General features: G+C 35.5%; 1 non-coding gene across 1 annotated transcript; it reads left to right on the forward strand.

Moving 5' to 3' along the window:
* The first annotated feature begins 10,531 nt into the window (after window positions 1-10,531).
* On the forward strand, window positions 10,532-10,686 carry Mir6017 (microRNA mir-6017). The gene has a single exon (NR_129354.1). It is a non-coding gene; the product is annotated as a microRNA mir-6017 (primary transcript).
* The last annotated feature ends 2,749 nt before the right edge of the window (window positions 10,687-13,435 follow it).

Here is a 13,435-nt window from a genome sequence, read left to right on the forward strand (position 1 = left end):
TTTAAGTGGGAAGATAAATTTAATCGAATTCCTTCGATAAACCAACATTTGTCAGAGAAGTGCGAGCTATAAATCAAATTGACTAATATCATTCTACTGCAACTCCACTCCATCTGCACTATTATCATGTAAATCAATATGCAACCTACTTGATCTAGTTATCATCCATCATATCGTCTTCGACAAAGGACCCATGAAATGCCATCATCACCATCAAGCCAATAAAATTCCATTAGTTATTCTTGCCTTGTTCCCCTCGAAATAAGACCCCTCTACACTGCGACACCGTTTCTCCCAACCCAAGTAGGTACTGACAAATTTTTAATTTAGTACCATGAACTTAATCCCCGTGTAAAAGCGATAAATACGGTGTTTAGTTTGTAGTCAAAACAAATTTGTTTTGAAAATAATAAAAAAACGAGTTTTGGGTTTGATCAGTATTAGAGGTACAAATTAAAGTTGTCGCTGTGTTGCTTTCACCGTCTGATGTAACTCATCCTCAATAGGTTTTTTGTTGCAACAAAGTAATTAAAGACGAGACAAGTTGGTAAAAGTTCTTTGATCATCAAGCTCTATTACTTCGCACTTCTAGGTAGTCTTTTTGTTTCAAGCCTTCAGATGAGGAAAATCTTAAATTAAGACGTTGTTTGTGAAACATACTTAAAGCATAAAAGCTCGTAGATCCCCGTTTTAAACGTTTTTAGGGCCACATTAAGGCGCATTAAAGCGACTTTTCAGCATTTTAGTATTAACACCCAAATTAAAAATATATCAACACCAAGGTAAATCCGTATAAATAAAGTGCTGAGAATGGTTTTAATTTTAGTTCGTGGGCCACATAGAGGGCCCGTTTTTACTGCTAGTAAATTCGTCTGTCACTTTGCTATAATAGTAATTAAGTCCTTCGTTTAAGTGCTCGACGGCCATTTCATTGTCGATAATTCAGCCGAGTAATTGTTGAAGAATTGCTGGTTTATTAGGGGCGACGAAGCCTATTGCGAGTTAACACTTTCTTGGCAATTTCATTTCATTTGGAGCTTTGGGTTCCTTTTACACGCACGGTAAACAAGAGATCCCAAGTCACCTTTAAATCCATTTTAGCCGAGAGCAACAAGAAACCGTGAGTTATTAAAACGACACGGCCATTTCACACATATTACTCCGTCCAGCTAACCCTTTAAATTATTTCAATCTGTATGCGATGCTATCGGAAATTTATTGTACTTTTATGGACAAATTCTCTGAGTTATTTTTATGTTTAATCATAAAAATTGAGAATGCCAGATGGGTATCTCTGTTACATTTCATGTGTGGCTGCCTCTTGAGAACTGCTTATAAATGTCTACATTAACAATAAAATCAAAACTTGCCGGCTGACTTTACATAAAATTTCTATATTAGAAGATTGGAAAGTTTTAATAGTGCCTTAAACTACCCAAACTTCGCGGACTTATTAAATTAAGTCAACATTAGGTTTAAATTAAACTTTAAAAAATTACACAAGTAAACTTAGCACGTTTGCTGCATTATCGCATGATTCAACGTCATATTTTTCCTCGAGATAATTTTATGCAGCTACATATATTACACCGGATAGCAGGAGGTTGCATTAAATTAAATCTAAACAGGACTTTTGACACTGTTTGTACAAATTTTGAAATCATTAGTTAGCATTAGGCAACACGCAACTAATAATTTACATTAATTTGAAATCTTGATTCACCTATTCTCTCTACCAAAATCAATGTGGCATTTATTCCCAGAATGACCACTTGAAAACTTAAGTGTCGAAGCCGCTCGTGGTGACTGGTCCATTTTATTTTTAACATCATCATAGACATTCAAGGGTTCTATACATGTTTACAAATTGGGAACTGGAAGTCAATCAGTCCACAGTTTTGTACGTTGTTTGTTGCACACAAAAATCTGCTTTTGTAGTTTTAAATTTAAAAATAACAGCTTTTGTAAATGGAAAACAAAAACACTGACACGTCTAATCGATAAAAACATGTATGATTTTATAATTTTCTGCGTTTTACCTTAGAATTAACAACTATCGGTTACAGGTAGCATTCTAAGTTTGAGGTCGCAGTCATGTCGTTATATCAGGTTTCTACTGTATTTATTTTAAGTAAAATTACTTGAGTACAAATTTCTTTATTTTGAAACGTGCTGAAAGCTGTGGACGTAGTTTTAGATAACAAAAATGCGTTTATATTTTTATTTGACAAACTTAAGGACATTTTTTGTAACGAAAAACATGTAACGCGAAAATGTAATAAAAATATGAGGAGGCTTACACACACATCGACTCAAATTAGATTATTTAAGCTCAAGTTATCTCGAATTGAGTCCACGTTGCATTTTACACTTTCTATTTTCATTCAGCGCAAATTAGTTAATAACCCGGCATTAAAAGAAGTAATTTGAACTAAAACGCAACTGTGCATCGACCGCCCTCGTTATATAAATTCAAAGGCCGTACTAGGCCGGCCATTAATTTATCAAATGTACAACTCTGGATGTGACAAAAGTGACACACGATAATTCCCGGAACCGACATCATCGCCAAACTTTAATATATTTGTCAATCATTCAATAAAACGTGCTCTTAATTTTTTAATCGACCACATTACAACAATAATTATTATCGTACAGACGATAGAAAATAAAGGAGTTGTGATAAATGACCGAAGTATGACATTATCGTTCTGTTCTCGAATAAACGAATCATGGGGTGTATTGTGTCTGGAATCTGACGGTGTAAAACTCGAAACTAATTTAGTGGTAGATTAACAAAGGACGTAAACAGATATTTAGATCGCTCACAATAGAGAGCCACATGATATTCAATAAAATCTTTGACGGGAATGTGGTTGCCTTAACAATGCCTGCTGCTTCTAACAAAGAGATTACTTAAGATAATCTAAATATATGAAGATTTTAGTGTGGCAGCTTTGAAATATGGACGCTGGATTTTTAAATTGTAGATGAAATTTGCCGCAACCACGGAGACACAGGCAGATGAAAACCTACCAAACCCATCCAAGTATCCCCAATCAAATTATCCACCAATATCTGGATTTAGGTGCATTGTTTTTATTTGAAATACGGCCGCATTCGCCCCAACCACCCTCACTTATCGAATAATCAATCGTCTGCTCCATTACCAGGTTTCAAGACGCCACTTGACATACTTCCCGCTATTGCTGCACTTAATTTAAGGAATGCATTTACACAAGAAGCTTCTAAATGCCTTACAGATGTAAATCCCAACTTTTTAGAGATTTTATCTCCTTTATGGCCCCTTAACAGCGTTCTCATATAAATTAGATCAGAAGTTTGCAATTAAACGTTTTCGTTCTTCTTTCGTTAAAAAGTCGCAAAAAATGGACCAATCGTGACGCGCTTCCCGGAGGACTAAAAGACACGATTTATGTGCTTTAGTTTGAAATCGGTGAAACAACAAGAAGCCACGCCTCATAGGGACCTCTCATGGAGAGGCTTTTTGCTGGAAGTCGGAACATTCCACAACTCCAGATTGCAATTTTAAAATATCGACGTTGGAAATGTTGGAGATACATAAATCACAAAGTTTGGTACCAGTTTGCGATCTTGTTGTGACATTGTCAGAGTTGTGGTATCGGAGAAGGTTTCAACGATAGATAATTTGTTTACTTTTAAAATAAATATGCAATAAAAATATTGGATTGAATATCTGCACCGCTTTAAAAATATCTCGTAAGTGTAAAAACAAATTAAACTTGTAATCACATTATAAACAGAGGGTAATACAGTGTAGACAAAATTACACAAATGTGCTCACTCATGTTAAAATAAATACAACACATGCATTTCAAATTTGTAATTAATAGCTTTAATGCACTAAAGTTTATATAACCCGCAAATGTAAGCGCAGTGGAATAACAACAAAGACTGCTAAAATAACATATAATAAAATTTGAAGAACAAATTTACTCTGTAAATATTTATTTTGGAGTTTATGTATGTTGACGAATGTTTTTTGGAAAAAACAATTTTAAATTATACCTTTGGATAGGTATGTTGTGAGCTGTAGAGCTACCATATTTAAGCAATTATAAAATTTAGAAAGTAGTAGGTAAACTTAAAACAGAGTTCAACTTTTAATTAATTTGTTAGATAGTCTGGTTTCGGTTACAATTTTCACCAGCTTCAGTTTGTAGATCTTAATTTAGTGCAGGATTCATTTAAAACTGCTTAGCTTTCATTTGTGTGAACAACCTGATTTAATTCATCAGTGCTGCCTCCTCTGGCACCTTTCTAATAAGCGCGAAGTGAATTAGTACGTCCAGAATTACATCAAATGAGAGCTTCTAATAATTAGGTATGCATAAAGACTTAACAGCTGAAAAATTCAGCGAGTTGAAAAAAGCTGAAAAATAATGAAAGCTGGTGTATGTGTGGGGATATCAAGAGCATTCCCAGTGTATATTGTTATGAGTGCGGCGACGCATCATGAATAAAAAAGACGGCAGAGTGTTAAATTTTACACATTTTTTATTTGTCAGCGCAGTTTCTTATATCGCCGAGCCTAACGATGAGCGCTTAAATGAGGGCGCAACGTCCTATAAATTTTTGATGGGAAAGTGCAAAAATTGCTCCCTTAATATGCGCAAGAACGGCGAGAAAATAGCGAGATGTCTTGGTATCGAACGCTTCTTTGGGACACATTGTCACGTCCAAAACTCTATTTTCTGATATTTCCGCAGTGTAGGATTTTAATAAATAATTTCGGGTTAAGTCGTGTGAAACTCCACCTTACATAAAGCCTGATTGATCTTTTCCAAGATTCGGTGAAGCGCTTATATAAAAGAAAACAAAGATTAATTCTAACGAGCTTGTTGGAAAAAGAAAAAGCTTTGTCTTGGGAAATCCAATTAACGAAAGTCCCATTTAATTACAAAAAAGTATTAAAATTTGTTTGCGAAGCTATTAAGTAAATCACAGGTCTCGCAGTGGCGATATAAATTATGTAAGACATAGTTGCCCAATTCGCTGATTAAAAACAATTATTTTTTAATTATGTTTAATGAAGAGTAATGCTTTAATAAAACTTTTCAACTCCATGCTCGACAACAGCTATTTTCCTATTAAAGATCTAATTGTATGACCCTTCCTCGAAATATCTAATTATCCCATTTAAAAAAGCGAATATTCGAAATTATTTAAAAGGCTTGATTCACTCGACTGTCTCTCGGCCCAATTTGTACCACTTTATCTTCTGTCGATAACAATAAAGATATAAAACACACCTGACCCTCTGGCGCGGATATATGAGGGTCGAACTTCCTTCAAGGTATTAACAGCTTTGAACTTTTCGACTCCAAACTGAATTAAAAATAGTTTCTTATAAATAGCACCGATTTCACTCAACTTCACCGCCCGACACACGGGGCAATATGACACTAATAAAAAACGTAGTCAAACATATTTTTGTAATTTACGGCTTCCTAGCTCGTTGACGTAAATTACCCTGACGCGAGGTGCCGTAAAATTAAAGGCAATGCGTGTTTTACAAGCAGAAAGCTAATAAATGTTTCAACCATCTCATTATGACCACGTTATTAATAATAATGTCCAACTTTTGTAACAAATTTTCACACATCATCGAGTTGTCGGAAGTAAGAGAAGATTCTTACTTATATAAAAAAAATAGAAAATTTTAATTAAGCATTTCTTTTCGTGGTCACTGTTTTAATCTTCTAAAATATTAATTCTTGACTTTAAATGCGACATAGGTAATATTACGGAACGAATTCTGCTAGTTTCTGGGTATAATAACTCAAAGGCAGCAGTCTGGACCGTGGTTGTTGTAACTAATCGAGCAAAGCATTCGAGGCATGAGCCCCCAGCTTTTATGGCTTACCTGTAAAACAATGTTCATTAATTATAACTCCAGGCGAGAATAAACAACTCTACACGCATTACTCAATAAAAACACCTCCACATTACAGCAAAGCGAACCTGGTCTAGAAATAGTCTGGTGGCGCTATTTTATGAATGCGATAAACCTCGACAATATTAAAGACAAAGTAAATTGTTTGTTTGCAAGCCATTCCGACGTGTACGCACGTAAATGTCTTCCCCTCGTCCTAATTCCGTTAATTCTGTGGGATAGCTTTAAATTTTATAGCGTTTTTTTACGGCGTATGCTATAACAAATTCGGTCCTTGTTGAAATGAATGAAGGAGTCTGGGCCTTGCAATAAAACCGGTAACTCGGCCATCTATTCCAAACACGTAAACCTCGTTCTTATCTAGACCTAATCAAGAGCCAGCCACTATAAGGGTTAAATCTAGATGTTATCTTATCGGAATTATCCTTGAATCATCTCCGAAATCTTACATGTTCCTGGTGTCTTAATCACTCTGAATGTTAAGTGCCGACTGAGGGGCCAAATTATTTTATGCCTATTAAATGAACACAGGTGGTCGGCTCTCCAACAAAAACGCTCCCGGAATCTCTGATTCCGCATTTTATTTTCGAGGGATCTGTTGTCTTTTATATACGAGATAAGATTTTATCAGGATTTTCTAAATTTATTTTGTATTGTGTATCGGAGGCTTTTATTACTTTTTAACAATTCTTACACAGACAGCAAGGGTTAAATTACTTTGAATATATGACGACTCGTCTGAAATCCATCCCGTCGTAAATATTCTTCATTTCTTGGATCAGGAAGTGTTGACTTCCAAGGCCAAAAGCTTTCAGGATTATCAATTCGGGAGCTGGGATCGAGTTGCTTTATCGGATTTGGGACGTCTGATATGAATTGTTTACCTTGCGGTCTGTTATGGATAATGACAGTCCAATTTGCTTAACTCAGCTTCCAATTAAAGTAGCTATTTATGAGTGTGGTGAGGAATTAGGGATAATAGGCGGAGGGATCACGATGGAATTAATGAGGAGACTCATATGTATCCAAGTACCCCAACCAGTTAGATGCATAATATAGCGATAACTAGATAGTGGAATGCATCTCAGACCTTCTGAACTGACCGCTCTTCTTTCTATTACACCTGATTTATGAGACGGCCAAAATCAGGCGATACAGAATACAAAATCGGACTTTTCGTCTCATATATTTCCAGGTCTACGTTTAATTGTCGTGTTTTTCTCAAGACTGAACGACCAAATGATTTATTTCAAGTAATTATCATAACCGTATCGACAAGTCACATTCTTCATGGATTATCCGGAGTGGTAGCATCTGATTCGGACGAAAATAACATCAATTATGAGTCTCGAAACGTCGCGCTGACATTATTAGATAAGAAGGTGTAGAGTCGATGGTCATAAATTTAAATTATTTGATTTAAGTAAGATTAATTTGCTTAGTGGCATTGTGCTTTAAAGCGGAGATACGTAAATAAGAGCCTAACTGCTGATTTTGACAACGATAGTAGGGTTGTACTAAATTATAATTAACTAGGGAGTTAGATAAATCATCAAGAGATAAAATTATCACCAATCGGCGCATAATGAGAGAATAATAGCCTGGCTAGAGGTGAAGCCACTACCCAACAAACCTGCGGTTCAAAAAACCCGCAGGCAAATATCAATTTTGAGCCTCGCATCTCCCTTAAAAACTGCTCTAATAACAAGCCGACGACGATGTTTACACTAGCGCGCCATCAACATCCCCTAAAAGAAACAATTTCGCTTATCCTCGAAGAGAAATCGGCAAAGCAGTGGCCATTAGTTCCATATTAGAGGAGGGTGAATGGCAGAAACAATCGCCAAACTGAATCGTAATGGCGTACAGAAGGAGTTCGTACACCCCTCCGTGTAGAACACATCACACTAAAACAAAACGACAAGAATACAAATGAGATGACTAGATTAGCAAACGCGCTACTTTCAGTCCAAAGTTCTTGTTCTTGCACTTCTTCGATTATCTAACTGTCGAAATCCACTCTGGGAGATACACATGAGCCACTTTACAAGGTAAGAGCTAATCCCGTTGCTGCGGTCAGCAATTTCGAATTAAATGGGTAGTCGGAGTAGAGCAGGTGAGAAATTGGGAAAGGGTGAGAACACAGAACTAAATGTGCAAAAGGACAAGTTTTAATCAAAACGAGGATAAATAATCGACAAAACCAAACCACCTTAATTAATTCATCCAACACGTATAAAGTTGGATTTATGCTATTGAAATTATTTATACTTTTCTTGCACAAAAGTAACTCTTTCCGCTTTCATTTCGCCATAATCCCTTTCCGGAAGCGGTAGACGGCATGTTCGAATCACTGGACTGAATGCAACTCCTCTTTTATTAGAATTCTTTTCTTTCCAAAAGATTGCCCAATTTTAGCTCGTGTCAAACTAACCATTATGATCTGCAAACATAATTTTCCAGGGCTGCCAGGCGGTTTCAGCACCGGCTCTAATGTTACTTGTTGGAGTTCTCGCCGTTTTGGCTGTTAGATTTTTCTCGATAAATAGGCGTTTAGTTTGGATTCCAGTGAGATTAATTAAATAAACGATTATTTTGGGCCCAGCAAACTGTTGGTCGAGAAAATTGATTAATGACCCTTTTTGGGAAAGCTTTGAAGTATAATTAATTGTGTAATAGTTTTAATCAATTTCCTTTCCGGTAGGTGGAGACTTTGTGTTACCTAAATTTTAAACGCAGGGTCAAGAATGATGATTACACATTACAGCATGCCTTGTTATGCTCTAATTTGAATAATGAATGGGTTGGGGCACGGCGAAGTGTCTACATTGAAAATTATTAATTCCGGCTAATTTCTGTCACCTCCGAGGCCTAATATCGTTGTTTATCTTGGCGCAGTTTTTTTCACGATATTAAATTTCCGGCGTGATAAACAATTCATCTTTGGTGGAAATTAGAAGATGAAAGTATCCATTTCATTTCTGTTTATTACATGATGGAAAGGAAAATTGATTAAAATCATTACGGCGGACCGCTTGTTGTAAAGCTAATCAAAATTATTTAAAAGCAGTTCCTCTGACGCGCCGTTATTTGCCCCTTGATGCGAAATATCTCATCAAACTTTCGAGAAAACTCAATCTCTCAATTTTAAATTTATCTGTTACGATAATTAATTTAAAGTCGGGGCTAATTTCCTTAGACTAATATGTTTGAAGACAAAAAGATTTACGGGATTACCAAGGAACTTTTGTAAAATTGTGTCACTTATTATATTTTCAACATAAAATTCAAACTTTACTAAAATAATTATGAAAGTTGAGCTCGCTCTAGTAACTTTAGTCCTGTTAAAGCGATAGGATGAGTGATATCTGTGATAATAGAATTAGGAAAAACCCGTCAAGGGATAGACTGTTAAGAGTGTTAAGCTCTTTAGCTTGATATCTCAGTGTTCGTGGCATTTTATTCCGGCTAAAAAATAATGATAACCGACACTATGTATAATGCAATGCGTTTTATTAATTTCGAAATTTTCAAACAATATTCTATTTTTGAGCCGACCCTTGAATTTTATTAACATTCTTGCATAAAATTCCTATACGAAATAAAATGCAATCAGTTTTCAACCATATAAAGCTGCAACTATGTGGATGTTGAAAGTTTAGTTTTTGCATTCATCTAGAATATGGTAATGTTATGTGGAGCAAAATAAATGATTTATCGTGTTTGGGAAAACTCGCCCAAAATATGTGTTGCAATTCGATAAGGAAGTTCCTGGCAATCTTAACATTCTTTATTTGTTTTAAGTTGGTATTTTTTCCGCGTTTGGCTCTCAGTTCAGTCGTCATTGTATCAGTTCCTTACATTCTGTAGACTTTATCAGGTTCCAGAATTTAATATTCTCAGACGACTGCTAGCGAAACAATCTTTTGCATATTAAGCATTCACATACATTTCTGACCTCGGTCGTTTTTCAAACTTTAGTCTCTTATCTGAACAGAATTTTCTATTTCTTCGACTGCCGGTGACACTCTAATTCAAGTTTAAGATTTCCAGTTTTATTATTCGAAGTTTTCGTATCGAGCTTTTCGATTCGCGTTCATAACATGCGATATATACAGAACGGCGAATTAAAACCGTTTTGGCGCGAACTGATACGTACACAACGAAATTAACCCATTCAAACTGCCAAAAGTCACCGTTTCGGTGATTTATTCCGCTGAACGTGAGATAAGTGATTAGTTTTTCATTTGTAGTTATTGACTTTTGCTGGAGATAAAACAAAACGGCCTTTTATTGAACTGTTTGTTTCAAATATCTCAAATAAATAAAACGCTTGAGATAAACAGAATTTACGTTTTCTATTAAATATTTTAATTCATAAAAACTATCCAAGTTCACCACTTTGAATCAGTTAAAGTCGAAAAGACCATCAAATTAATTATCCAAAACACAATCAGCGTCAGACTATACTGGCCACATTCAAACCAAAACCTTGCTCGAATTGCAATCGACACAGCGAACAATTCCGGTCTTTTACATCCACCGGAACGATTCTTTTCAAATGGCGTCCAATCCTTTTGTTTTTATTTTGCAATAAGAGTTTGTTGTTTCCACCCTGTCGTGTTCCTAATTGGTATGTTGTATTTTTTATTGGGCTGATTCGTGTTTACGATGAGTCTTCCTGTATCCAAGCCGAGTGCCTCTAATCAATTCCAATTAGTCGGATGACACGGACAATTTACTGGTCTGACTTTGTAGAAAGAAACCAGTACGTGACCGCGAAATACGAAACAAAAGCCCGACTCAGACCAGACAAGTATGGAATTTAATCGAGTCAAAGCTGCAATGTTTGCTGTCGAGCTCCCGGACTATTGCACACCTTAATAAGCTCTTTATAGCTTTTTCACGCAGTTATCTCGCTTATTAATCGAGCGGTAATAGGGCGCGATCGAGAGAAACACATTCGCTTGATTGAAATTTTACACGCAACTGCGGAGGAAAATAAAATACAGCCAGAGAGAAGCTTTTAATTATTTCTCTCCGGACCGCAGAAGACCGAACTGGCATTCTAAGAACCGGTCGCCCTAATTATACTCGTCAAGGGTGCCCCCACTTTTGCCCCACTCTCGCGAATTTTCAGTCGGATGGAATAAATTCCCGTGCAAAATCACAGTCAATGATCCTAACACGAGATAAATATTCATTACAGTGACATGTTACTGGATTTGTACAGCAATATCTCTGAACAACGGACCGCATTCAAGGGTTTGCTTTGAACACACGTATGAAACAAAATTTTTTAATCACAATTTATCGAGAGATGCGCTGCAATCTCATAATTGGAGAGAATTATAAATGCATTTAACAGCCGGCTATAAAATTTTATAGCCGATAATCCCCTAATCAATTCGATCCTGACTTATAAATATTAAATTTCCTCGATTTTGCAGCGCTAGGGAAAAATGTAAATCACACTTGCGAAATAATTTTTTCGAGTACTGTTGTCTCGATGTGGGTTTATTTCATTATTAAGTTTTTTCAGTGATTTAATTCCGAGCTTCATTTCAAGACGTAATAACAATAACTTTCAATTTAGAAGTCTTGTGGAACATAAATAATGCTTTTAGAAGAGAAGTACGGTTAAAATCAAGAGATACAAAGGACTTAGTGAATTCTATTGAACTATCGCTAAAGAATATCGGAGAGCTGCAGAGAATTTATTATTTGAAAACTTCTGTTCGAGCTGCAGATGGGGAGTGTTTTGTAAATTCAGCTTTACACTTTATTAAACTCGATCCTTTTGTTTTTAAATTACGACACAGTTTTAATTAATCTTATAACTACAAACCTGCTAAACAAACAAGGGTGAGTTTTATCGATTTTGTAAGTTATACTCTCGCATTTTTTCCGAATTATGTGGTCTCTAGTTGATTCGTATAAATCCGCTTACAGCCCGAAATTACTTACATAAACATTGCTGATGACTCTAACTTTTATTGTGTCCCAGGGAATTATAATCCCTCTTGTTTAGACAGAACTTTTGTCGTTATTCGCTGGATCAATTTCATTCCAATGTTTTATTCAAAATATATTTTACCACTAATTAACGCTAATTTTCCTGCCAATTTAAATATGATATGAAGCAGATTAAATATTGCAGACCATTTTAACTCGCCAAATTAAATAAAAATAAATTCAATAGAGTCCTCTGCACTGCGGCTTTTCATAGGTAATTTCATTTTTTATTTAGTTTTCGTTCACAAAAATTTTATTTTTCCACACGTTTTTACCCACGCACTTATAGCTAGTTTTAGACGTAAAACTTTCTTGAGACAGTAATTAAACATGAATTATTAATTTTAATCTGACCTAGGGCTAAATTTATCACTCGTGGTTTGTAGTTTTAAAACTTTGATACTTCTAGAATTGTAGACTGTAAACAATTTATTACCGAGTATACGACATACGCAATAATGCAGGTTCCGTTGCTATTTAATTTTTTTGATAATTAAAAAAATCTAATAACACAGATGAACATTTTGTTAAGAAACCTTTATCTGTGAAAATTTTACTAAACACCTAAGGGTTGAATCAATAAATCAGTACAATTTGAATTTTGCTAAAAATAATTATTTTTACCGAATCTTTTACAGTTTCTTTTTCACATGGATAATAAAGAATCCTAATGTTACTTGAATCATAAGTTACCTGCTATATTAAATGCTGGCAATAGCAGCAAATATTTTGAAAGTTACATTAGTGTAACTTTTTGTGATGTTTTCGTAACTGTTTTTTATGACAGAGCTTTTGTTACACAATCAGCTAGCAATTATTATTTATACCTAGTTAGTAGATGTATGTTTATTATTAAAGATTAGTTAGTAAGTGGATACCGAGGTTTGAATATAATTAAAATGGATTTTTTATTATTAAAATATGTTACTTTGGATATAAAAAATTTGGAGTTTGGAAGCTTGCTAAAAGCTCTCATTAGTATATTGCTTTTGGAAGGGGTTTAAATTTTTGAACAACGGTAGATACAAATATGTTTCAACTAATATCACGCTAAATAAAATTGTTTCGTTCTTTGGATCTTTGGAGCTTTCGACTTCGTCTCCTGAAAGCTTCCGTTATCCTTGCGTCTATAATTTGATTTTTTCATGGTCGATCAGCTGTTATCTGTAAACACCCAACGAACTCGATACATCCCGATGTTATCTTCATAGCCTCCGCATCTCCCATAAAAATGACTGAATGTCCATAATGTAAGCTCGGAAAAAGCTCGAACGCAATTAGATAGGTATCGCGATTTGGGAAAGCTCCAAGTCGAGCTGCATCTTCGACCTCGTCCTGCCATTTTTCGTGAGTGTTTCGAAGTGAGGAAATATCTCATCGGCCTGATTAAGAATTAAAGCCCTTGATACAACAACAGAGCCCTTAGTAGCTCGTGGGCGTTCGGCACCGGTCGTAACGGCAGCTATTGGCCGGGCGCACGCT

Source organism: Tribolium castaneum, chromosome 3, assembly GCF_031307605.1.
Source record: "Tribolium castaneum strain GA2 chromosome 3, icTriCast1.1, whole genome shotgun sequence".
In the NCBI taxonomy this organism is placed as follows: Eukaryota; Metazoa; Arthropoda; class Insecta; order Coleoptera; family Tenebrionidae; genus Tribolium; species Tribolium castaneum.